Consider the following 24,465-nt stretch of genomic DNA (forward strand, 5'->3'; position numbering starts at 1 on the left):
AGAAAAGAAATAGAAATATGAAGAACGCAATTTGTAGTAGGATCTAGAACTAAGAAAACTGGCAAAGGTGATACAGTAATCACCCCCATCTGCAGTTTTACTTTCTGAAATTTGTTACTCAGTCAAATGTAGTCCAAAAATATTAAATGGAAAATTCCAGAAATAGCCAATGTATAAATTTGAAGTTTCATGCTCTTCTGAGTAGCATGATGAAATCTCCTGCCATCCTTCTCTGTACTCTCAGGATGAGAATCCTCCTTTTGCCCTAGTAGCCATGGACATCGTCTGTTCCTGACATCCAGCCACTGACATCGTCATGGCTTGATGATCCAGGATGACCCAAAACAGATGATCTTCTTTCTGATGTATTGTCAGAAGATCAACAGGAGCCTAACACTACATCACAGTGCCTCCATCATTGACCTCACTTCATCTCATCATGTTGGCGTTTTATTATCTCATATCATTACAGGAAGAAGGGTGGTATAGTACAAAAAAAAATCGAGAGAAAGAGAGAGAGAAGGAGATAGACCATACTCACATAATATTATTACAGTATTTTGTTATAATTGTTCTATTTTATTAGTATTTATTAATCCCTTACAGTGCCTAATTTTTAAATTAAACTTTGCTGGAGTAAAGTTTAAGAAAAACATGGCATATCTTTCAATACTATTTGTGGTTCTAGGCATCCACTGAAGGTCTTGGAACTATTCTCTGCGGGTAATGGGGGACTACTGTGCAATAATTTGGGAGTTTCCAGAACAAAAATGGTAGCTGTGGCTTTAGCCTGGACATGAATGCAATTTAGCCAAGGAAGGAAGCCTGTAATGAATAGAAAAGTAGATGATGGAGACTTGGGAGACATCAAAGGTTACAGGATGGTAAAAGGAAGAGTACTCAGTAAAAGAGATAGAATAAGGAAAGAAAGGCTGGATGCGGTGGCTCATGCCTATAATCCCAGCATTTGGGAGGCTGAAGCAGGCGGATCACAAGGTCAGGAGTTCGAGAACAACCTGGTCAACGTAGTGAAACCCTGTCTCTACTGAAAATACAAAAATTCGCTGGGCGTGGTGGCGTGCACATGTAGTCCCAGCTACTAGGGAGGCTGAGGCAGAAGAATCGCTTGATCCTTGGAGGCGGAGGCTGCGGTGAGCTGAGATGATCACGTCACTGCACTCCAGGCTGGTAACAGACTGAGACTCCGTCTAAACAGGAAAAAAAAAAAAAAAAAAAGAAGTTGAATTATTGAAAAGTTAACATCATCTTGCTTATGTTCATCTTCAAGTTCCTTTCCTTAGCCTCAGTCATTACTCAGATATAAACAGGCTCAAAATGCTAGTGTGTCAATCATACAACTGAATCTCGACACTTGGTTTATTGATTTTGCTTGAAAATATCTTATAATATAGTGAGTTACTTGTTCAATCTGATTGCAACTGAAAATTTGAGAGTCCTACTAACCTGTAATATTTCTTTTAAAGAAATGTGACAACTTGCAGTAATTGTATCTTCTAGCCAAGTCTACTCACTGAATACACATGTCCTTTATAATACAGATCTGTGGTTTATTTGGTTGATGTCAAATTTGGTTTAGATATTCACTTCTTCAGGTGATTTTAAAAATCTTCAACTTTAAATATGTTGTTTACTTTGGTGAAACTAAGTCAATAAAAAACACTATTATTTCTTCTATGCTATGCTGGCTTTTATATCTGAGAAGATTTAGAAATTGTTCACATAAGCTTCAGAGTAGTTATATTAGTGTTTTTGGAATTATTCAGTTTCTAACAATAAGAATTTTTTTTCTAGAAGGGTGAAGCTATACTTTTTATGAGCTGTCTTATGTGGCTTCACCAACGGAAATGAGCAAATAAATCGAGTGCCAAGTTTACTGTTAATTTCTTCATGCTACATGGATTCAGTTAGTCTAAAAAGGTTGTTTGGTTGAATTTACACAAGTTTAGCAATGTGTGCATTAAAGCTGCATTTCCCCAGAATAAAGAGCTGATTTCTTAGACCCTAAAACACTCCAGGAGTTAAATACCACTTATGCAGTCAAATAAGAGGTATTCTTGAAGCATGACAAAAAGAAAGAATAGACAAATATTATGGTCCAGTGATTCTGATAAATACAAATGATCCAAAACCTTCAACCTGGGAATTAAGTATAAGCAATGCTTAGTTTTTTTTTTCCTGAACTCCCTGGAGAAGATATCAGGGAAATAATTATAATTCTAGAGAAAAGCTTAGCAAGTAAGAGTCTAGCTAGGTTCCCTTCACAGTCCCTTGCAATTAAAAAAAAAGAATTTATAGAGCCTCACACATGATGTAGGTGAGTGTTGGAAGTTCTGATTGCTTATCTGAAATCTCAAACCTTTGGCTGCATGCCCACCTCCAGGGCAAACCCTGTCATCTTTTGCATGAAACAGAATGAGGTGATCTGAACCTAAGAGTCTATTTCTTTCCTAGATGCATGTGTACAATTTCTATTAATTTTAATGAGAATTATGTTTGCACATTGAGGCAGGATAAATCCCTTTGGGAGGAATCTTGCCCTTGGATGCATACTGTAATTTCCAGTAAAGGGACAAAACCCCAGGGGAACCATACATTGGCGCCTGAGGGCAAGATCTGACCCTTTGCGTATAAAAACACTGCACAAATCACCAGGTCATCCTAGACGTGTAGATGTCAAAAATATAAGAGGTTAGCAAGCATTTATTTTAGCCTGTATTCAGGTGATGTGAGTTTCTCAGTTACGCCTTTAACCTCTGGTTCCTGTAAGGAAGAAATAACTACCAAACAATAGAATCTACTCTTTCAAAAAGGATATTGCTAAAGAACAATAACCAATGTAAGATGAACAATATTGTATATATTTTAAAGAGAAATAATACAAGTAAAATAAAAGAGACAATGAAAGTTATGTTAATTAAGAAAGTGACCTACTTTACTACTCTTGCTTCCACAGGAGACATTGAAGATTATGAACAATTTAAGTCTATTCATCAGTGAATCCTGCGTGAAAACTTTTTAAGTGGCCCTAATACATTATGAATAATCTCAGGGCAGAGATCTGTTTTGAAGGAGATATGATTGATGGTCTATCATTCCTAATTCACTGTTTATACTGGTAGCCAGCCTACTGGGAAAATACCTCATTCATCAGGGTATTAGTGAATTCAACCAACGTATGGCACCTTCATTTTAACAAACTAAAGGAGAAAAGCTAAATGGGGGAAATTGACAACCATCTCTGATTCTATGATAATGCAATTAGGCTGCTCCTCTCCAGAGCTTTTGCTAATTCACAAAACAGCTTCAGTCGGCAGGTCATAAATATATGATCATTTTTCACACTTTGAAAAGTAATGATGCCTTGACATGAATCAATAAATCTTGGTGAAGTCCTTTATACTTTTACGTTCAGCATGCAAGTCAGTTTTAAAACTCGTGTGTATTAAATCTGACTTGCTATCCAGCCTGTGTTTACATAATCTAATTTAACAAAGTCTCAAATAAACGTGTAAATGAAGTGTTTATAGTAAGCACAAGGAAAGTTTCCCTTTCATTGAGAAAGTGTGATATGGTGTATCAAACTATTTTAATTTGCACCCTGAAATACCCATATTTGCAAATGTGCCACATACAGAGAGCTGTTGCTCCTAAAATTTGGTAGTTTCTATATTGAGTTTGCATATTATGCTCAATAGCTGAATAAAAAAAAATTCTACTGCATATGACACAGTGTGTAATGCATTATTTATCTAAAATGGATCTGGTACAAAACATCCAGAAAACATTAATAATTATCTCCCAGAAACCCCCCCAAAAAAGGGCTTCCTCATCTTTCTAAAACAATTGCATAAAAATATACAGTGAACATAGATACATGTATTAAGTAGCAAAGATACACAGCAGCATAACATTTTTCTAACAATCATAGTTCCACATTCTCTACAGGGAATAGGAAGATGGACAGGCTAATGAATACAGCAGGTAGCAAGTGGTTGAGGTTTCCTTAAGAATGAATTATCAAACAGCTACAAATTGCCAATTTAAAGAGGTTATACTATACTGTACATAGCATTTTATTTTTTATTCCTGGAATGGTTGACAATTTTCCTGGATGAAAAGTGAAATGATGCTAAATCATAAATGTACCTGCTGTGCTGTCATTCCCATTAACTCCCCCCTTTGTTTTGTTTATTCACTGTTCATGGTTGCAAAAAATGATGTGCTTTATAACAGGATGGACAAAGTTGCATTTTCATCAAAGACCTAGATGACAATATATTTTTAAATTAAAACTAAAACAATTGGTGTTTGGCTCCTGAGTCTTTCACAGTCATTTGGAACTGCCGATGAAAATAAATATTGCATAGAAAATTGTTTTTGAAGTGTTCATGTGTTGTGCATAATCTCCATTATTTGATATTTGCTATGATAAGTAATTGATATGATACACTATCTATAAATAGATTGTGTCTTCACAATACAGCATCAAGGGGGTGATGGAGCATCGATACCACTGACTGAAATTTCTATTTTGTCTTGTACTCTGTAAATCTAGCCTTAAGCATATATATTCCCTAGAGGCACATGATATAAGCAAAAGTAGGCAATGACTAGCACAGGTTCTTAGTAACTTTACTTCTTTAAAATCAGATTATTAAATCACAAACCACCTCCTAGAGGTAATTTGGGAAAGCCATTTTGAGAATGTCCTTCGAATGTTCACAAAGGGATACCAATTGGTACTTGACAGTTAATATTATTTATAGAGGAATTTACAGTCTTCAGATCCATGCACAGCACATTGAAACCTCACACATTTCTTGTTATAGAGGATCCTGGTTTGATTTTCAGGTAAAATATGCAGTTCACTCCAAAATAACCACAGTTACTTCAAAACAGGTTGTGAAAAGTCAGGTGAAATAACCTCTAGCATTATTTTACTGAATCCTCTTTGCCCTCTAATTCTGATCATGAGTCTGTTGGAGGCCTGAAATCTATTTTATGAAGGTTTTTGCAAGGAAAATATTTAGATTAATGATATAACCTAATGATAATTTAGTGACAGTAGGTCTAACCTCAGCTGAGTGACACTAGAATTGAAAAAGTAAACCAGTGGGAGAGACAAGACAGTGGCTGTTGGGGCAGCAGCAGGGAGGCTGTAAGGGTCACTCTGATTGGCATTGTCACTTTCCCCATTCATCAAGCGAGGACAGACTTCCCGAATCATTTCCCAGATGGGGCTGCTCGTCACTTTAAACACCTGATATGAAGCCATCCGTCATCTGATAACACGATCGTTGGGCTGCAGCTGGCTGGGTGCTCTGCAGCCCGAGTGCACATGTGATGGACTCAAGCCAGGGAGGCAGGCTTAGCTGGGCTGCCCTCCCTTGATAGGATTTGCAGTCCTCCACTGGACCATGGAACAGGTGGAGGCTGAGAGAGAATGAAAAAATTACCATGTGTTGCAGGGATTAGAGCCTTCCACACTCACCACTCCACTTGAATACCAATCAAAGCCAGATAACCAACCTTGGGTGAGACCAACTTCAGGCCTGGCCATAGAACAGAGAAAGAGAAGATATGCAGAGAAAGCTGGGAAACCTGGTTTCCTGCAGTAAGAACAACTTTTAACATTCGAAACCTGCCTACGTTTTTAGAAACCAAAACCTGAGATGAGATTTTTCTCTGAAATCCAACTTTCTTTTTCTTTCTCTTTAAAAAAATAAACAAAGCATCTTGAGCATTTTTAAAAGAGAGAGAAAAAAAGAGTAATCGCTAGGGAATCATCACAAATCCTGTTATTTTATGCTCACCATGGTGAAAAACTAATGCAACAAAGAGAGTCAGACAAAGAGACAAATTATGCGCACTTAAACTGAAAGTGTTTATTGCTATGTGAAATATAATTATGCTGATTTAAAATGTTCACTGCTCAGACAGTCTAGAGCTTATTGGAATAAGGACTAACCTTTCACAGGAGAATGAGGCTTTTACGGAATTCCATGGTAGCATGATAAACTGGGCTGTGTAAAAGTGTGGCCTCGTTTCTCACCCTGGTGGACCATTGTATGAAACCATCCTTTTATTTGTAAAAATTAAAATCCCTCAATTGGAAAGTCCATAACTGAGATAACAAGTTAACTAGTAAAGACCTAATCCTCTTATGTCCTTAGTGGAATAATACAGAGAAGTTTATTCTGCTTGGCATATGACACTCCTTGTTGTCATAATTCCTGGTGAGGGTCTATTCAAGCTTATTTGCAGTTCTCGGCTAACATTGAGCAAACTCTCTCTCTTTCTCTTTTTCTTTCTCTATCTCTGTCTCTCATTCTCTGTCTTAGATGAACGATTTGATGTTTTCAGCCCAAACGACTTGTGTCTCCAAGAAACCTCTCTATGGACGGGACTTTGCAACTGCAAGAGTGTGGAGCCATCTCTGGTGCAGATTCTACATCTCATTTACACCTCTTCCTCTTCACATTTTCTCTTCAAGGCACTATGTTTATCTCCTGGAAATACACATGGTAGTATCTGTCTGCTCCTACTTAGATGAAAACTTTAAATGAGCATTCATATGTATACAAAAAACAGATCACAACTTCCAATCTCCTAAATTCGTGAGTCATTTGGTCTTCCCTCCCCTTACTTCTCCCCATAGTTTGAGTTAAATTTTATACCTGGATAGTTGATCTAGAATGTCACAAAGATGTTACTGAGAAGAAGTAAGGGAAAGATAGGCCAATGGATAAAAGGTTAGGAAAGCAGGCCGGGCGTGGTGGCTCACGCCTGTAATCCCAGCACTTTGGGAGGCCAAGGCGGGAGGATCACAAGGTCAGGAGATAGAGACCATCCTGGCTAACATGGTGAAACCCCGTCTCTACTAAAAATACATAAAATTAGCCGGGCGTCGTGGCAGGCACCTGTAGTCCCAGCTACTCCGGAGACTGAGGCAGGAGAATGGCGTGAACCCAGGAGGTGGAGCTTGCAGTGAGCCGAGATTGCGCCACTGCACTCTAGCCTGGGCGACAGCGGGAGACTCTGTCTCAAAAAAAAAAAAAAAAAAAAAAGTTAGGAAGGCATACATGGCAACATGGCACAGAGATTGTGGAGAGGAAGGATGAGAGGTTAGAAGTCAGGCCCGCCCAGGTTCGGATCTCAGTATTGCTGAGACTCACTAGGTAACTTCAGGTAAGTTATTTAACTTCCCTGAACTGAAAGTTTTTTTTACGTATAAAATGTGATTATTTGATATTGGTATTATACCTTTCTTAATTGTTTAGAACATTAAGCATGATACTGCATTTTAGTAGTTAACATAGTAAGATCCATGTTAATAGTGATTGTTATTATATTGCTCTATAAATAGTGTGTAGATAACAGTGAGACAACTCATTCATAATAGGCAGGGAACATTTTTGCATTTTGGTTCAATAGTATTTATTAAAGCTTACCTGTTGCCTTGCCAGGAATTAGACATAAAAAAACATTTATGACATAGTTCTACATCAGGAGTCTAGGCCAAGGTTGCTAAGCTTGTACAATAATTTTTTTTTCATTTTACAAAACTTAAACATGTATCAGAGCAAAATGCTTATCCACAATTGTGTGCATCTAACTATATTCCTTAATAGAATAGATTTGAATTTTCAAGCTTAAATTTTGTACTTACTATTTTTGCATTTCTTTCTTTAACTTCCTCCCTAGTTGGTCTTTACCCTAGAAAGGGAATTTAAGATCATAGGTTAAAATAAGACATCACCTTTTTAGAAGTGGTATTTGTTTAAATTCATATAATTCAAAGAAAACCAAGCACATATTATAACGATATGACTACGACAACCCACTTCTATTATATTTAAAGATTATATCTGTCATTGTAGAATTTAAATCACAAACTTTCCCCATAATATTGGTGTAACTCATAAAATGGGCTACCACTGCCTTGATTAACGTAAAATATTTTCACACTGTAGTGAATATGTTAGAGTAGACAAGTTGAGGGATTAAAATAGTGTGTTCTCCTGCTCTGTGGTTCATAGCAATTCTTTTTACAAATATTTGAGAACATACAAATGCAGTTTGCGGTACAAGGTACGAATAATTCAGAGTAAAGGTGGAGATTCACAATTAGCTGCAGCGACAAGTATAAAGACAATTGTTATGTAATATGAAATATGTAATTAAAAAGGTTTGTAATAAGTAAAACGAGGAAATAGAAAACAATTTTGTGAAGGGGATATGGTCATGAGGTAAATCTTTGTAGGGGAGATAATATTTGAATAATGAATACAATTGAAAACAGACAAAACTCATTCTAGGTTGAGAGAACAGCACAGGCAAAGGCTCGGAAGGACATCTAACAATGCAAAGACCATTTTATTTATTCAATCAACAAATATTTGAAAACAAACATGTATCAACTTTCATCTGAGATTGCCTTGTAAAGGCACACTTTGAAGTACCCTTCTGTTCCACATGGACAACAATGATAGATACATTTTTAAAGCAAAAATTTAGAAAAGAGACAGTTGTGCTAAAACAGTAAAGTAAAACAAAGCAAACATCTCTGTGGAACAGACATAAAATAGAAGTGTTTGGTGGTTGATGGAGGTGCAGATGTGGGACTAGGTCTGCCCATCCCTGGGCAGAGAGCCCAGTAGTTCAGACTTGTGGGAGAAATTGCTCCCTTGGAAGTGACAGGTAAGAGCCAAGCTCACACCTGAAGCCAGGGCCTACCTCTCTTTTGAAAGAGAGAGCGAAAAAAAAAGTGGCATATATAAAGCATGGGAGACAGCAAGAGGCACACACAGCCTTGTGACCAGAGAGGAACCAAGCCCCAAAATGGTTTTGTGACTGTCTGTGAAATTCTTGATATCCATGTCATGCAAGATTTAATCTTCAATGTAAGACATAACTTATGTTGATATGAGGGAGACGTTAGGGTAGAAGCCGTACAAAACCAGATACGGAGGGCTAAACAGAGAAAGAAATCCTGAAGATAATTTCTAAATTCATCAGGGAACTAAATCTAATACAGAGAAAGCAGTCAACAAAACAGAAACTTTGTATATAAATTTGGCCCATAAAAACTTATGTAGTATGATGGATATGCTAATTTATGTATAAAATGTGATTTTATACACCCTGATATGATCACTATATATCATATATATATCAAAATATCACTATGTACCTCATAAATATGTATCATTATTGTGTGTCCACTAAAAATGTAAAAAAACTTATAAATAAGAAAACAATAATTTATGTAGTAGAACAAGCTGATAAATATTTCAAAATAAATATGTTTAGGATATTTAGGGAGATGAATGAAGGAAAAACATCCATAATGAGCAAACAATTGAACAAAACCTAGCATAAGGTAAAACAAAAGAGATCTGGATATAAAAAATAATTTAAAATTCTAGAAATAAATAATATAGTCAGTGAAATTAAAAACTTTATAGATGAGATATACTCTAGACATAGGCAAAAAGGAATTGATAAATTGGAAGACAGTAATAAATAATTCACCCAGAAGGCAACAGTTAGAGATGAAATATATATGAGAGGGCGTTTAAGGTATTTGGAGAATACACTGACAGATTCCTATAGACATCTAACAGCAGTTCCAGAAGGAAAAAAAAATACATTGCCCCAAATGCAAAGGAAGAATAGTTAGACTGAGAGCATACCTCTCCTCAGAAACAGAATATGTCAGAGACACATCAATACAGTCAGCTGAAGGAAAATAACTGCCATTAGGTAGAATTTTATACCTAATTAGATTATTATTTCACACTGAGGTTAAAATCAAGACGTATCAGGCATACAAAGACTGAGAGACACTGCCATAATCAGACACGAAACGAACAGCTAAACAGGAAGGGATGGAACACGTGCAAACAACAGTGAGCAAAGAATCATAAAATACTACTTGTAACAGAGAATAAATCTTTTCTGGGTGTGTGTGTTTCAAACAAAAATAGCGATGGTCATTGGGTAGCTAGAGCAGGCTAAAAGCTTTGTAATTTGAGAAAAATAGAACTTTGAATAATTTTGGACTATTAAGACAGTTTTCTATACCTGCCAGGAGTATTGGATGCTTATGACTCAAAGCTGAGGTCCTATCAGTAAATTTTCTTCTCATCTAAGGTTATGCCCCCTCTTCCTAGTGCATATGGGGCAGCCCACATCCAATAATTGGTTGATTTGGGAATATAAAGGCCTGACTTTTTTTGCCTCAGAACTGGGCAACTCTAAAGGATCATCTCAACTCCAGAATGTCTCATGAGATCTGTTGAGGCCTCTGTTGCAATTGCCTCTCAGTTCAACTTTTCTCTCTGTCCAATCAATCCTGTTTCCCTTATTCCTTATAGGATTTCCCAGAAACACTCAGTATGGAAACCTCTGTGTCACAGTCTGTTTCCAGGGAGTCTGATCTAAGACAGTTGGGAACTGGAAGTGGTCCCAGGAATCCATCGCTAAAATGGGACATTAGAGCTGAGCTGCCCACCAGCCCACTGGCAGTAAGAACTCCATCACTGGTGGTAAATGGAATACTGGTAACTCCTGAAATGATGTAGCAGTGAAGTATTAAAAGTTTACCAGTGGTAACCTGGGATGGGTTACCAGTGGAAGATAACACATTGGCAAGGATATTATCTTAGGCAGAGGGAGATTTAGGGAAAGTAAGTATATAGACTATAAATGGATAGCTTTTGCTATTAGTAAGAAAGAAGCACAATGCTTGGTAGGTCTCTTTGAGTTCTTGAGGAAGCATATTTCACACTGGAGAATGAAGCCATCGTCTGCATCTGTACTTCATTATGGAAACTGCCTCTGGACCCTGGTTATGGGAACTCAAATAATCCTATGGCCAGAGGTGAGTCATGAGCTGCATTCTATTCCAATTGTCATGTTATAACGTTGGGAAGTCCCAATGCAATCCATTAGCAACACGGAAGTGGGATCAGGCAAGATCGGGACAGGAAGCTACAAGAAAGTAGCAAAGCAGGGGGCTCAGAACACCGTGTTACCCATCACATATAGGAAGGAAGAAAAATGTCTAGTATGATTTGTGAATGAGTTAACTCACTCTGTGGTTTTAGGTTGAAAATGGACTATGCAGAAGTGGCCCTGAAAGAAAGGTATGAGGAAAAATCTTCTCAATGGGAAGAGATTTGGGTGGTACATCTGGTCATCTATTTTAAGTGGAAAGTAAAGAAGAACAATGAAGAATTACATGAAGTCATGGGTAGTGATGAATAACTTGATAAGTTGAGTAGGGGCCTAGGGAGAGAAAGATTGGAAGATTGAGGAGGTCTAGAGGGGAATGTGGATGGATCCATGGGAGCCAGTATGAGATCTTTATATCACGATTGTGTGGAACAGAGATCACCCATATAGTGGATGGAAGAGAGGCTCAAAACAGTCAAGTAGACTGACTCAGGCATTTGAACTCAGCCAGCTCTTGTCATTGGCTACCCCAGTGTCAGAACAATGGGCTTGTGAATGGAGTAGCCACAGTGACCAGGGCAGAGTCTGCACACAGGCTGTAAAGTACGGGTTCCCATTCACCGAGACTGATTAGCTACTCCTGCTGCCAAATGTCCAGTCTACCAGCAACAGAGATCAAGGCTGAACCCCTGTGACAGCACTGTCCCTTGAGGAGATGAATCTGCCACTTGATGGCAAGTTGATTATATGGGACCTTTTCTTTCCTGGAGGGGGCAGCAATTCATTTTGGTCATAATTGACATATATTTTGGATATGGATTTGCCTTTTTTTGCCCCTAGAGCCTTAGCCGGTACAGATTGTCTAATTCAGTGACACAGAGTACAAATATCACCTCAGGCCCATGGATCCACTTTATAGCAAGGGAAGTATGGGTGTGGCACATGGCTGTGGGTCCAGTCATACTCCCTCCACATCTCCCAGAAGCTGCTGGCCTGGTAGAGCATGAGCAGTATTACTGAATAGTTTTCCACTGTATGGATATATATTGCAAATTGTAATATATCAGGATTATTTCCAGTAATTTTGGCTATTACAAATAATAAAGCTTCTATGAATTCTCAAGTAGAAGTCTTTGTATGGATGTAGGTTTGCATTTCTCTGGGGTAAATGTCCACAAATAAAATTGCTGGGTTGTATGGTAGATGAATATTTAACTTTATAAGAAACTGCCAAACTATTTTCCAAATATCATTTTGCATTCCTAAGAGCAATGTATGAATGTTCTAGTTACTTCACTTCCTTGCTGGAAATTGATATTGTCAGTTATAAAAAACCTTAGTCATTCTAGTAGATGTACAGTAGTATTTCATTTTGTTTTAAATTTGTACTTCAGTAATGAATAATAATGTTGAGTATCACTTTCTGTGTGTATTTGCCATCCACTTCTCTTCTTGAGTGACGTGTCTAAATCTTTTGATTATTTAATTCTTTTGCCTACTTATTGAACAATAAGAGTTCCTCATATATTTTTGATTCAGGTATTTGATCAGCTACCTGATTTTCAAGCATTTTATCCCAGTTTGTGGTTTATCTTTTCATTTTCTTAACACTGTGTTTTGAAGGCCACAAGTTTTTAATTTTGTTAAGTGCAATTTATCAGTTTTTCTTTTATAAAAGCACTTTATAAAAGTAAGTAATTATTACCTAAACTAAGGTCACATTTTGTTTTTTTGAGACAGGGTTTCTCTTTGTCACCCAGGCTGGAGTGCAGTGGTGCGTGGTCATGGCTCACTGCAGCCTTGGCCTCCCAGACTCAAGCAATTGATCCTCCCACCCCAGCCTCCTGTGTAGCTGATACTGCAGGCATGAACAACCACAACTGGCTAATTTTTAAAAATTTTGTAGAGACAGAGACTCTGTATGTTCCCCAGGCTGCCCTTAAACTCCTGGACTCAAGGGATCCTCCCACCTCGGCCTCCCAAGTGTGCTGGGATTGAAGTGTTAGCCACCACCAACCAGCCTGGGGGCACAATATTTAAGATTTTTTCATCTATGTTTTTGTCTAGAAGTTTCATAATTTTCAGGTTATACATTTAGGTCTGTGATCTTTTTCAAGTTAAATATTTTATATGGTTCTAGGAAAGGTGGGACTTTATTTGTTTATTTATTTATTTTTGCATATAGATGTTCTAACACCTTTTGTTGAAAATAGTATCTCTCTATTGGCCAGGCACGCTGGCTCAAGCCTGTAATCCCAGCACTTTGGGAGGCCGAGGCGGGTGGATCACCTGTGGTCAGGAGTTCGAGACCAGCCTGGCCAACATGGTGAAACCCTGTCTCTACTAAAAATACAAAAAGTTAGCGGGGCGTGGTGGCGAGCACCTGTAATCCCAGCTACTTGGGAGGTTGAGGCAGGAGAATGGCTTGAACCCGGGAGGCTGAGGTTGTAGTGAGCTGAGATTACACCATTGCACTCCAGGAGGCCGAGACGGGCGGATCACGAGGTCAGGAGAGCGAGACCATCCTGGCTAACACGGTGAAAACCCGTCTCTACTAAAAATACAAAAATTAGCCGATCGCGGTGGTGGGCACCTGTAGTCCCAGCTACACGGGAGGCTGGAGAATGGCGTGAATCTGGGAGGCGGAGCTTGCAGTGAGTGGAGATCGCGCCACTGCACTCCAGCCTGGGCGACAGAGCGAGACTCCGTCTCAAAAAAAAAAAAAAAAAAAAAAAAAAAAACAATATCTCTCTATTGAATCAACTTGACACGTTTGTCAAAAACAGACCACATATATGCAGGTGGCCTAAGACAGCTTTACAAATAGTTAATAGATTTTGCTTTCTAGTACAGTTTTATATTGAAAATTGAGCAGATAGTACATACAATTCCATACACCTTTGCTCTCCCTGCACAGTTTTCCCTATTATTAACATCTTGCACTACAGTAGTATATTCATTACAGTAGATAAACCAATTTTGATACATGATGATTCACTATAGTCAATGGTTTACATTAAGTTTTATTCTTGTGGTTCACAGTTCGAGGTTCACTGAACTGCATTGCACAATTCAAAATGCATAATGACATGTATCCACCATTGCAGCAGTTTCATACAGAAAGGTTTCACCACCCTAAAAATCTGTGCTCCAGATATTCATCCACTTCTCCCTTAGGAGAAGACCATTGATTGCCTAGGATTCAAGGATTCTCCTGGAATCCTTGGCAACCAGTGATTTTTAGACAACCTAGAATCCTTGGCAACAAGTAATCTTTTTACTACCTCTATAGTTTTGTTTGTTTCAAAATTTCATATAGCTGGAATCATATGGTATGCAGTTTTTTTGGACAAGTTTCATTTACATATCAATATACGTTTAAGGTTCACCCATGTCTTTTCAGCTTATTTATTTTTGTCATGGAAAATATTCTATGATAAGGATGTATCAGTTTGTTTATCCATTCAACTATTGAAGAACATCTGGAAAAATCCCAGTTTTTAGTGATTATGTGTAAAGCTGATGTAAATAATCATGTACATGTTTTTGTATAGACGTTTTTAATTCAATTGGGTAATTATCTGCTAGTACAACTGCTATATTGCAAGGTTTAGCTATGTTTAGCTTTGGTAGAAACTATCTTCCAAAGTGGCTGTGCCATTTTGCATTTTCACCAGCAATAAATGAGAGTTCCTTTTGCTCCACATTCTTGTCAGCATTTGATATTGTCGGTTCTTAGAATTTTAGCCATTCTCATAGGTGTGCAGTGTTGTTTAAATTTGCAATTTCCTAATGACATATGGTGCTGAGCATCTTTTCATATATTTATTTACCACCCATATATCTTCTTTGATGAAATATCTGTTCAGATCTTTTACCCATTTTTAAAATTGGACTGTTTGTTTTCTTACTGCTGGGCTTTGAAAGTTCTTGTACAGTTTGAATACAAATTCTTTATTGGAAATGTGTTTTGCAAATATTTTCTCCCAATTTGTGGTTTGTCTTCTTATCTAAGAAAACTTTAAATTTTTGTATGTAACTACAAAAAAGTGACTAAGAGAAATGAATAGCTTCCAAATCAGTATAGAAAAAAAGACAGCATTAGAAAACAGTATTCATCTAGAGATAGAAGAAAGTAATTAAAAAGAAATAAACATAAAATGGTGATTGGAAAGCGAAAAATAGAAAATGGAGACATATAGCCACATATATCAATAACAATAATAGTAAACACATAAACGTTCCTATTAAAATGCTTCTAGAATCAAATTGGATCAAAAATGTGTTACTTAGAACAAATAGAAGAGTTGAAAAAAAAATTGAAAACTTTTAAAAGGTTAAGTTTATACTTAAAAAAAATAATCCGAAGTAAATACTTTTAGCAATATTAATATTAGAAAAAATAAACTTATGATTTGTCCCTGGAATTCATCATCAGAAACAATATAATAACACAGCACATCATACTAATAGTTTAAAGGAGAAACCATGCAATTATATCAATGGACATAAGCATACATAAGTTGACAAAATTTATCATTTGAGATAGTTGTATAATGCTGCTATGTAGCAGTTAAAATCAATTAAAACAATTAAATGCTAAATGCATTCTACTATGGATGTATTTTTGAAATGTAATGTTGAAAAATGATACCATTTATATAAAGAACTTACTAAGCAGGATATCATCCTCTTTGTTGATATTTAACCTATTGCATCGAAAAATTTGTAGAAAAGTATCCACAGGGAGGAAAGAAACTAAATAGTGATTACTTCTGGGGAGGGGCGAATATGCAAAGGGTTTCAGTTCTATCTCTAATATACCTAATTAAAATATAAGGCAATAACAATATTAAGAAATACTTAATTGAATTTCTACTTTTTGGAAGACATTTTGAGACACTGAGGATATTGAGATGAGTGGGTCATGATTTCTGCCTTCAAAATACTCTCATTTTAGGAGATGAGATGCAATTACATCCAATATAGACAATATAAGGCCCTTATTAATTTTCATCTGAATTGTTACAATAGCACTTCTACTAAATGCGCCATTAAGTGTTGGTTATTACTACTATTAATAGAACTAGGTAACTTACATGGACATTACTACTAATAATTGCATGTGCACCTTCAACTTACTGTTTGTATTAGGGGAAAAAATATAAATCTTAAGTCTACTTTCTAGTAAAAGATATTATTTGTACATTGTACTTGATGAGACCATCAATTCCTAAATAACAGACTATAATAGTACACCTCCTCCCCAGCTTTTAATCTAGGTAAATGGCCCTAGTATTCAGTACAATAAGTTGTAATAGTGAAATCAGCCTATAATTGGGCTGTCACCGTGAGAGATAATTAAATTGAGAAACACAGTAGAAGGAAGATAGACAAGAGGTAGGAACAGAATCCAGGAAACAGACTGAGACAGTGTCAAGGCCATCTGGCCCTGGGAAAGACCCCCATTTCACAAAACCGGAAGTAAGAAAAAAGAATATATATATATTTCTTTTAAAAGAATATTTATATATAAGATACATAAATATGTATGTTACAAATTTTTTCTTTATGTCACTTGTAACAAATTTTTTCTCTTTATTTAGTGAACCATTTATTCTTTCTCATGGTTAATTGCTCCAAATTAAATAAAATGTGTCTCAGAAATATTGTGAAATACATTTAGAAATTTTTCTATATGATTGAAATACCATTAAAAGCCATTTACAGCCCTTAAAATGATGTGCTCCATTTACACTTCAGGTTTTGTAAATGAACCACAATCGACAAAACATTTCATAGCTCTGAATATATTTAGTAAAATTGTTCCTCTCCAGCAACCTATACCTATGCCAAATATTGAAATTTATCTTATGTCCAACCTACTCAAAATGAAATATAAAGGTGCAGTGAAAACCCAGTAAGTAAGGTAAATACACAGAGAGTAGTAAAATCATTTATGGTAGATTTCAGAAAAATTTTCTTGTGTTGCTTCATAATTTAACATATAGGAACAAAAAATTAGATATGATTTTCTTTTGCAAGATAACTAAGAATTAAAGTGAATTGAAAAGTACGTTTTATTCCATCACCTTTGGAGTTTTCAAAATAGCGGTATGTAGAAAAAATCTGAAGCCAAATGTCTATTACTTTTAGTAGTCCTAAGATACGCCTTTTCACCAGAGAAGATGATTTTTCTGTTTTTTAACCATAGAAGTCATTTTAGAAAAGTTGTATATGTGTGTGTAATGTATATTAAAAATTGTGTGTGTATAATGTATAATAGCAAAAGCTAGTGATCCACAGTTTCTCCTTAAATAAGCATTAGATATTTGAAGAAGCCTAAATGAAATTCTTGTGTATTTTTCTTTTTAAGATAGAGTGACACAGGTACCTAGGACTGTGTAAAAATAAAAATTTCAATTACCTTAAAATAAAAATCAACAAATAAATATTTTCTATGTTTTTGGAGTGCCTTAAGCATATACATGTGGATTTTTGCAGAAGGTTACAGAATTTAGGTTTGTTTGGCTTGCATATTAGAAAGATGAAGGGTTATCATGAGAAGAATATTCTCCATCTCCACAGAGGGCAAAGCAAGAGGAAATGAGCTTAAATTGTTCTAAAAGAGGCTGAGTCAACACTGCCAACTTCAAGAATATTTTGACTGAGTTGACCAGTTAACTGGGTTTCAATTCAGTGATGGATTAGATCGATTCAACAAACAAACTACTAACCAGTTATTTTGGCAAAGAATGTGAATGTAAAGCCTTTAATTAGGAGGAAGTACTCCTTTAATTAAACATTAGGGCAGGAGTTCAAATAAGATTATAGTCTCTAATCCTAACGGTCTTTCAAATTTGAGTAGATAGCTAGAGATTGAATAGTTTAATCTGTCAATGGATATTTATTTAGTACCTACTTTGCTCCTAATGTTGAACATCTTATACAGTCCCTCCTATTCAAAACAAAGGACTGTCTAAGAGAATCAACTGAAATAATTTATAGCCTGTTATGGACTGAATTATGTCCCCCTACCAAAGGATATATTGAAATCCTAATCCATAGTATCTTTGAATGTGACCTTATTTAGAAATAGAGTCTTCACAGATTTAATAAGGTTAAGATGAGGTCATTAAGGTCGGCCCTAAGCTGATATGGCTGGGTTCTTATGAAAAGGAGAGAGCAAGAGAAAGAGAGAGAGGGGGACAGAGAAGATGTCCACATGAAGACAGAGAGGGAGAATGCCATGTGATGTTGGAGACAGAGATTTTTGGAGTGATGCACCTACAAGTCACAGAACATTAAGGATTGCCAGCAACTACTGGAAGCTAGGAGAGAGGCATGGAACAGATTCTCCTTCAGAACTTTCAGAAGGAACCAACCCTGCTGACACCTGACTTTGAACTTTTAGCCTCCAGAACTATGAGAAAATACATTTCTGTTTTAAGCCACCCAGTTTGTAATACTGTTACAGCAACCCTAGAAAACTAATACACAGTCTAAAAATTATTTTTTTACTTTAAAATACTGTATGATGTTTTATAAGTAATGAATGCTTTTTAAAAACTGATTTCTTTTAAAAAACTTTATTGAGGTAAAATTCACATGCCATACAATTAAATCTATCTATGGAATGTGTATATGTCAGTAAATTTTAGAATATTCACAGAATTATGCAACTATTGCTACAATTTAACCTTGGAACATTTTCAACACCCCAGTTATTTTTCATTCCCCTCTCCTGCAGTCCCTGGCAACCATCAATGTACTCTCTGTCTCTGGATTTACCAATTCTGAAAACTTCATATAAAGGAAATCATATATTAATAATGTGTAGTCTTTCCTAACTGGCTCCTATCAATGAGCATAATGTTTTCAAGGTTTATCTATGTGGTAGCATGTATTAGTATTTCATTTTTTTATTGCCAAATGATATACCATTGCATGGATATACCACATTTCACTGATTCACTAATCAATTAATGGACATTTAGGTTGTTTCTACTCTATGGTTATTGTGAATAACGGTGTTCTGAACATTTGCACAAGTTTTTGTATGGACATATGTTTTCATTTTTCCCAGTAAACCCATTCGTTTTTCCTGTTATAACCCACAAGTGGAACTGTTGTGTTGTATGGCAATTCTTTTTAACATTTTGAAGAAGCGTCAAACTGTTTTCCAAAGAGGCCACATCATTTTACATCCCCACCTGCAAAGTATGAGGGTTCCAGTGTCTCCACATCTTCACCAATATTTTTTACTATTTGTTTTTAAATTATAACTATTTTAGTGTGAGTGTTTTTTATTTACAGTTCTCTGATGACTAACATTGTGGCCATTTGTATGTCGTTGTTTGAGAAATGTCTGTTCAAGTCTTTTGCCAATAATTAAATTCGTTTGTCTTTTTATTGTTGAGTTGTAAGAGTTTTTGTTTTCTTCTTTTATCTAGAGACCAGGTCTTGCTATGCTGCCCAGGCTGGTCTTGAACTCCTAGGTTCAAGCAGTCCTCTTGCCTCAGCCACCCAAAATGGTGGGATTATAGATGTGAGCCATCACACCTGGTCAAGACTTTTTATACATTCTGGATAGGAGTCCAATGTCAGATATATGATTTGAAAATACTGTATTTTCTCTCATTCTGTAGGATATCTTTTTACTTTTTCTATGATATTCTTTGACACAGAGTTTTTAAATTTGATAGGTCCAATTTATATATTTTTATCTTTTATTACTCATGCTTTTGGTGTTGTGTCTAAGAAACTATTCCGTAATCCAAGGTTACAGTCCACATGCCTGTTTTCTTCTCGGAGTTGTATAGTTTTAGCTATTACATTTAGTTCTATGATCTATTTTGAGTTTATTTTTATATACAGTTGAAGGAGGTGGTCTAGTTTCATTCTTTTGCATGTGGATATTCAGTTGCCTCTGCACCATTTGAAAGAGACTATCCTTCTCCCTATTGAAGTGTTCTGACACCCTTGTCAAATATCAACTGACCATAAATGTGAAGGATTATTTATGGATTCTCAATTCCATTTCACTAATCTATCTGTCTCTCCTCATGGCAGTACCACATAGTCTTGTGGAGAGCTGCACAGGGCATACATGGCCTTAGCTTGGAAGCTGAAGAAGACTCTGAAGGTCCCCACTCACATCTGGGGCTGTCAACAAGTTGCACTCCTTGTAGCAGCCCCTCCATGACCATCGCACTCTGTTTTACAGATAAGCAAAGTGAGACTTAGAAAAGTAAAATGCTAGCCAAGTCATGCATAAATCTTAGATTTGAATCCAGGTCTGAGTCTAGAGCCTATATTCTGAGTTGTTGTGCTATATTACCTCTATTTCTTCAAGTACGTGGGCTTAAAGAAATAGTAACTTATCAACAAGTATTTATTGATTAAATAGATGGTTCTTTTTGAATAGCACCGCCATCTTTCCAGTTGTCCACTCCAGTAACCTGAAGTCATCTTCAATTTCTTGCCTTGCCCATTTCCTCTACTTGTAATTGGTGCCCTCTTCTTATCCATCTTAACTCTTGAACATTTTTATAATTTGTCTCCTCATCTCCAGTGCTGCAGTCTTTGTCAGAACATCTTTCGCCTAAACCACTTCAATGGCTTTCTAACTGGTCTTCATGCCTGTAACCTTCCCCACACCCCATTCTCCTCATCAATTTTCTACAGAATAAAATTACAAAATTATACCTTAGCGTAGAATTCTCGAATATCTTTCTATTTCTCCATTTGGAATTATATAGTACCGTAAACAAAGCCGAGTTGTTGTCATACTAATATATTCATTAGTAATGTCCTCCTTTCTGGTCCACTTATTGAACAGCTGCTCACCTTCTAATCCTTGATTCACATTTTGTATCATCTAGGAATTATTTATAAATTATTGCATACCTATGCTCACATTAAGCAATTTGACCATAAATAATTTACTTCATATTGTGGTTTTGGTCATTATGAAGAAACCTTTTTCTATTTTCATTATGAATGAGTGTTCCCATTTACCTTTACAGGTTAAAAAAAAATATTTTCTTGTATATTTAAAGATTTTAACAAAGAGCTTGGTTAGCTTGTTAAGCAGCACCCTCAGACTAGCTGATAACTGCTCAGCATCATAGCAGACGGTGTCAAAGCTAGTGGTAAGGGATCTTGTGAGACATGTGTACAGAGTAATAATTAAAGCCCTAAAGTTTTTATGATAATTATTTCTAAGTCAGAGTGGATTTGTGATAATGTTATGCTCCCATTCTTGCCTTCGGTTATACTTTCTTAAGTGAGAAAGAAAAGGATGGAGTAATGGCTATTCAATAGAAAATTATTACCATAAAAATGTGGTTCTCATGAGTATGCCTTGTGGTAGAAGAAAATCAGTGAGCAATGCCACCTATAAAGTGTGTCACACAGTTCACATAATTGGGTAGTACATGGAAGATTGTGTATAAATGCCTTCACAGGCACATACAAAAGAGGAACCTCTTGTGAGTTCTCCTTCTGACATTTTCCTGTTTGACTAGGTTTATGTCTGGTTTGGGGAAAACTTGCCAGAAGTCAGTGCAGCAGCTGTGAGACTAATATTCATTGCCAATTCCATGAAGTCAGACTCTGACCCAGCTCACCCTGATTAGATTTCCTTTGAGGGCTGTGTGCTTGGGCCATGCAAAAGTAGAGTGGTCCCCACACAAAACCTCTCTCCTTAATCCTTAATTACTTCCTCTACATGGACATGCTTCAAAGAACCTGGATTGGTTGCAAAACAGGAAGTTACCCAAAGGTCTCTGCCATTACGATTGTAACAGATTCACTTTTTTTTGTAGGCATCCTGAATTTTCAATACTTTTTCTTCTATGCAAGGTCCAGCTTCATGAATATTCCTCAGAGCCCTTCCAAATGCTGAGGTTTCTGAAACATCCCTCCACCTCTTCAGGGAAAAAAACATCTCCTCTCTTTTTTCATACACACTCTTGAAGGTGTCTTGACTGTTAATTCTCCAAACACCATTACTATTTCGTAAACAGAACTCTGGGTGATAGGGTACCACTGGCTTACTACAGTGTTCAAGGCAGGAGGACTGGCAAGAAGTGTGGGCATGGAGAAGCGAGATTCCCAAATTGCTTTTACTGTTCCCTGTTGATTTTTTTGCTTTATTTTTCCCTGTTGATTTTGTTTGATTTGAACACTTTGTAAGACCCAGAAGATAGTTTATTTCTTGAAAACATCAAGGGTAACTTCTTAGATCCAGGGAGTCATGCTCTCAAACCAGCATGAGCAGAGTACATGATATTAAACTGATTATATTATCAATTAAATAATCTTTATTAGTTTATATGGGTTGAAACAATGTGGAAAAAAGATTCATTTTCAACATCTTGAAAGAAAGGGTCAATTGATTTTGTTTTTATCTTCCAAAAGCACTAAAAATGGAAGTAATGGTGATTTCCATACTGCCATGGGTGATAATAAAGTTTAAAATATTAAAATACCTTTCTTCTAAGAGAGTGCCTTATCCCTGAGCCCCCTCCCTGGTACATGATCTGATGTTTAAAAAAATAAACAGTTTTCTGTCTGTTGTAGTGGCTGTTTACTTGAAAAAAAGTCTAAAAACATAACCAATTAATAAGCTATTTAGAGGCTGGGCACGGTGGCTCACGCCTGTAATCACAGCACTTTGGGAGACCAAGGTGGGTGGATCATCGGAGGTCGGGAGTTCGGGACCAGCCTGACCAACATGGAGAAACCCTGTCTCTACTAAAAATACAAAATTAGCCGGGCATGGTGGCGCATGCCTGTAATCCCAGCTACTAGGGAGGCTGAGGCAGGAGAATCACTTGAACCTGGGAAGCGGAGGTTGCGATAAGCCAAGATCGCACCATTGTACTCAAGCCTGGGCAACAAGAGTGAAACTCTATCTCAAAAAAGAAAAAAAAAACAAAAACAAAACAAAACAAAAAACAAAAAACTATTTATATTTAGAGCATTATTATGATGAATAAGAGAAATGATTAATTTTTTAAATCCCAGTTGGTCCTCATTATTAGAAAATTAAATGGCTTAAAGGAATTTCTCAAAAAGAAGTTTTCAAAGTGACTGCATTTTAGAACCAAAGGAAAATCAGTTGCAAGTAAAGTTTTGACAATGTTTATACAAATAGCTATCTTACTTTGTGTGTTTTCACATCTATGTCTGGATAACGTAATGAAAACAAGAAACATAAACATGATAGTGTGATTTTGAATATAGAAAAATGGTTTTAATGTTGCAATATTTTAGCCTTTAGAAAAACCTGATTATTATATGAAAAATTTAAGAATTTTTATGATATTTTTCTATTTCATTTCATTTATTTTTGTCTTAGTTTTGTAAACAAGCAATTTTATGTATGAAAATTAGCACAATTATGTATGAAAATTGAGGATAAAATTATCTACTTCATATGCTTTATTTATTATTTTAAAGTTTCACTTTAATTTTTCACTTTTTAAAAGCAAGTTTTCTTTTTTCTCATTTTCCTTACACCAGTTCTAGTAACTTTTTAAAAAGTGAGATAGGCCATTTTGGAGAAGAAGAAAATACTTCAGTGTGATTGTTTGACACCAATGAATGCAATGAATGTGCAGAAGTGTGTTTAAACTATTTTTTTCAATTTGAATACAATAATCTATGCAGAAATCACATGGAGACAGATGCTCCTGAGAAATTACTATATATCTGAACAAGATTGGAATTTCCCACAGAATAAGAATTAAGCATTGTTAAGCACTTCAAAATTAACAACTCAGCAGAAATCATGCAACTAGGTATAAAAAAGATGTTCAGATCCAATAATATAAACGTTCTAGTTTAAAATTAAAGAAAAACTATTATTAATAAAGTTTAAGTATATAATTCAGCCACAATCTTTATCCTGTTTCCAAATTTCAAACAGGTAGGCTGGGCATGATGGCTCACACCTGTAATCCCAGCACTTTGGGAGGCCAAGGGCAGATCACCTGAGGTCAGGAGTTTGAGACTAGCTTGGTCAACATGGCAAAACCCCATCTCTACTAAAAATGTAAAACAAATAGCTGGGCATTGTGGTTCGTGCCTGTAATCCCAGCTACTCAGGAGGCTGACGTACGAGAATTGCTTGAACCTGGGAGGCAGAGGTTGCAGCAGGCCGAGATTGCATCACTGCACTCCAGCCTGGGTGAGAGAGCGAGACTCTGTCTCAAAAACAAAACAAAAACACCAAAAAAAAAAAAAAAACTGCCAAATTTCAAACAGGTAATAAAATTTTTATGGTATTGTTGTCATAATGTTGTTATTATAATTATAAAAGTCCCCAAATTATACATAAATGATTATTTAAAATGTATTATAATAAAGTAATTATTTTTGGAAAATATTGTGATTGCTTTCTAAATTCAGGACATAATAAATGTTATGACTATCAATTACACCAGCAGTATCTTGTACAGGATCAAAGCTTGAGAT

This window comes from Mandrillus leucophaeus, unplaced genomic scaffold (genome assembly GCF_000951045.1).
Source record: "Mandrillus leucophaeus isolate KB7577 unplaced genomic scaffold, Mleu.le_1.0 Scaffold198, whole genome shotgun sequence".
In the NCBI taxonomy this organism is placed as follows: Eukaryota; Metazoa; Chordata; class Mammalia; order Primates; family Cercopithecidae; genus Mandrillus; species Mandrillus leucophaeus.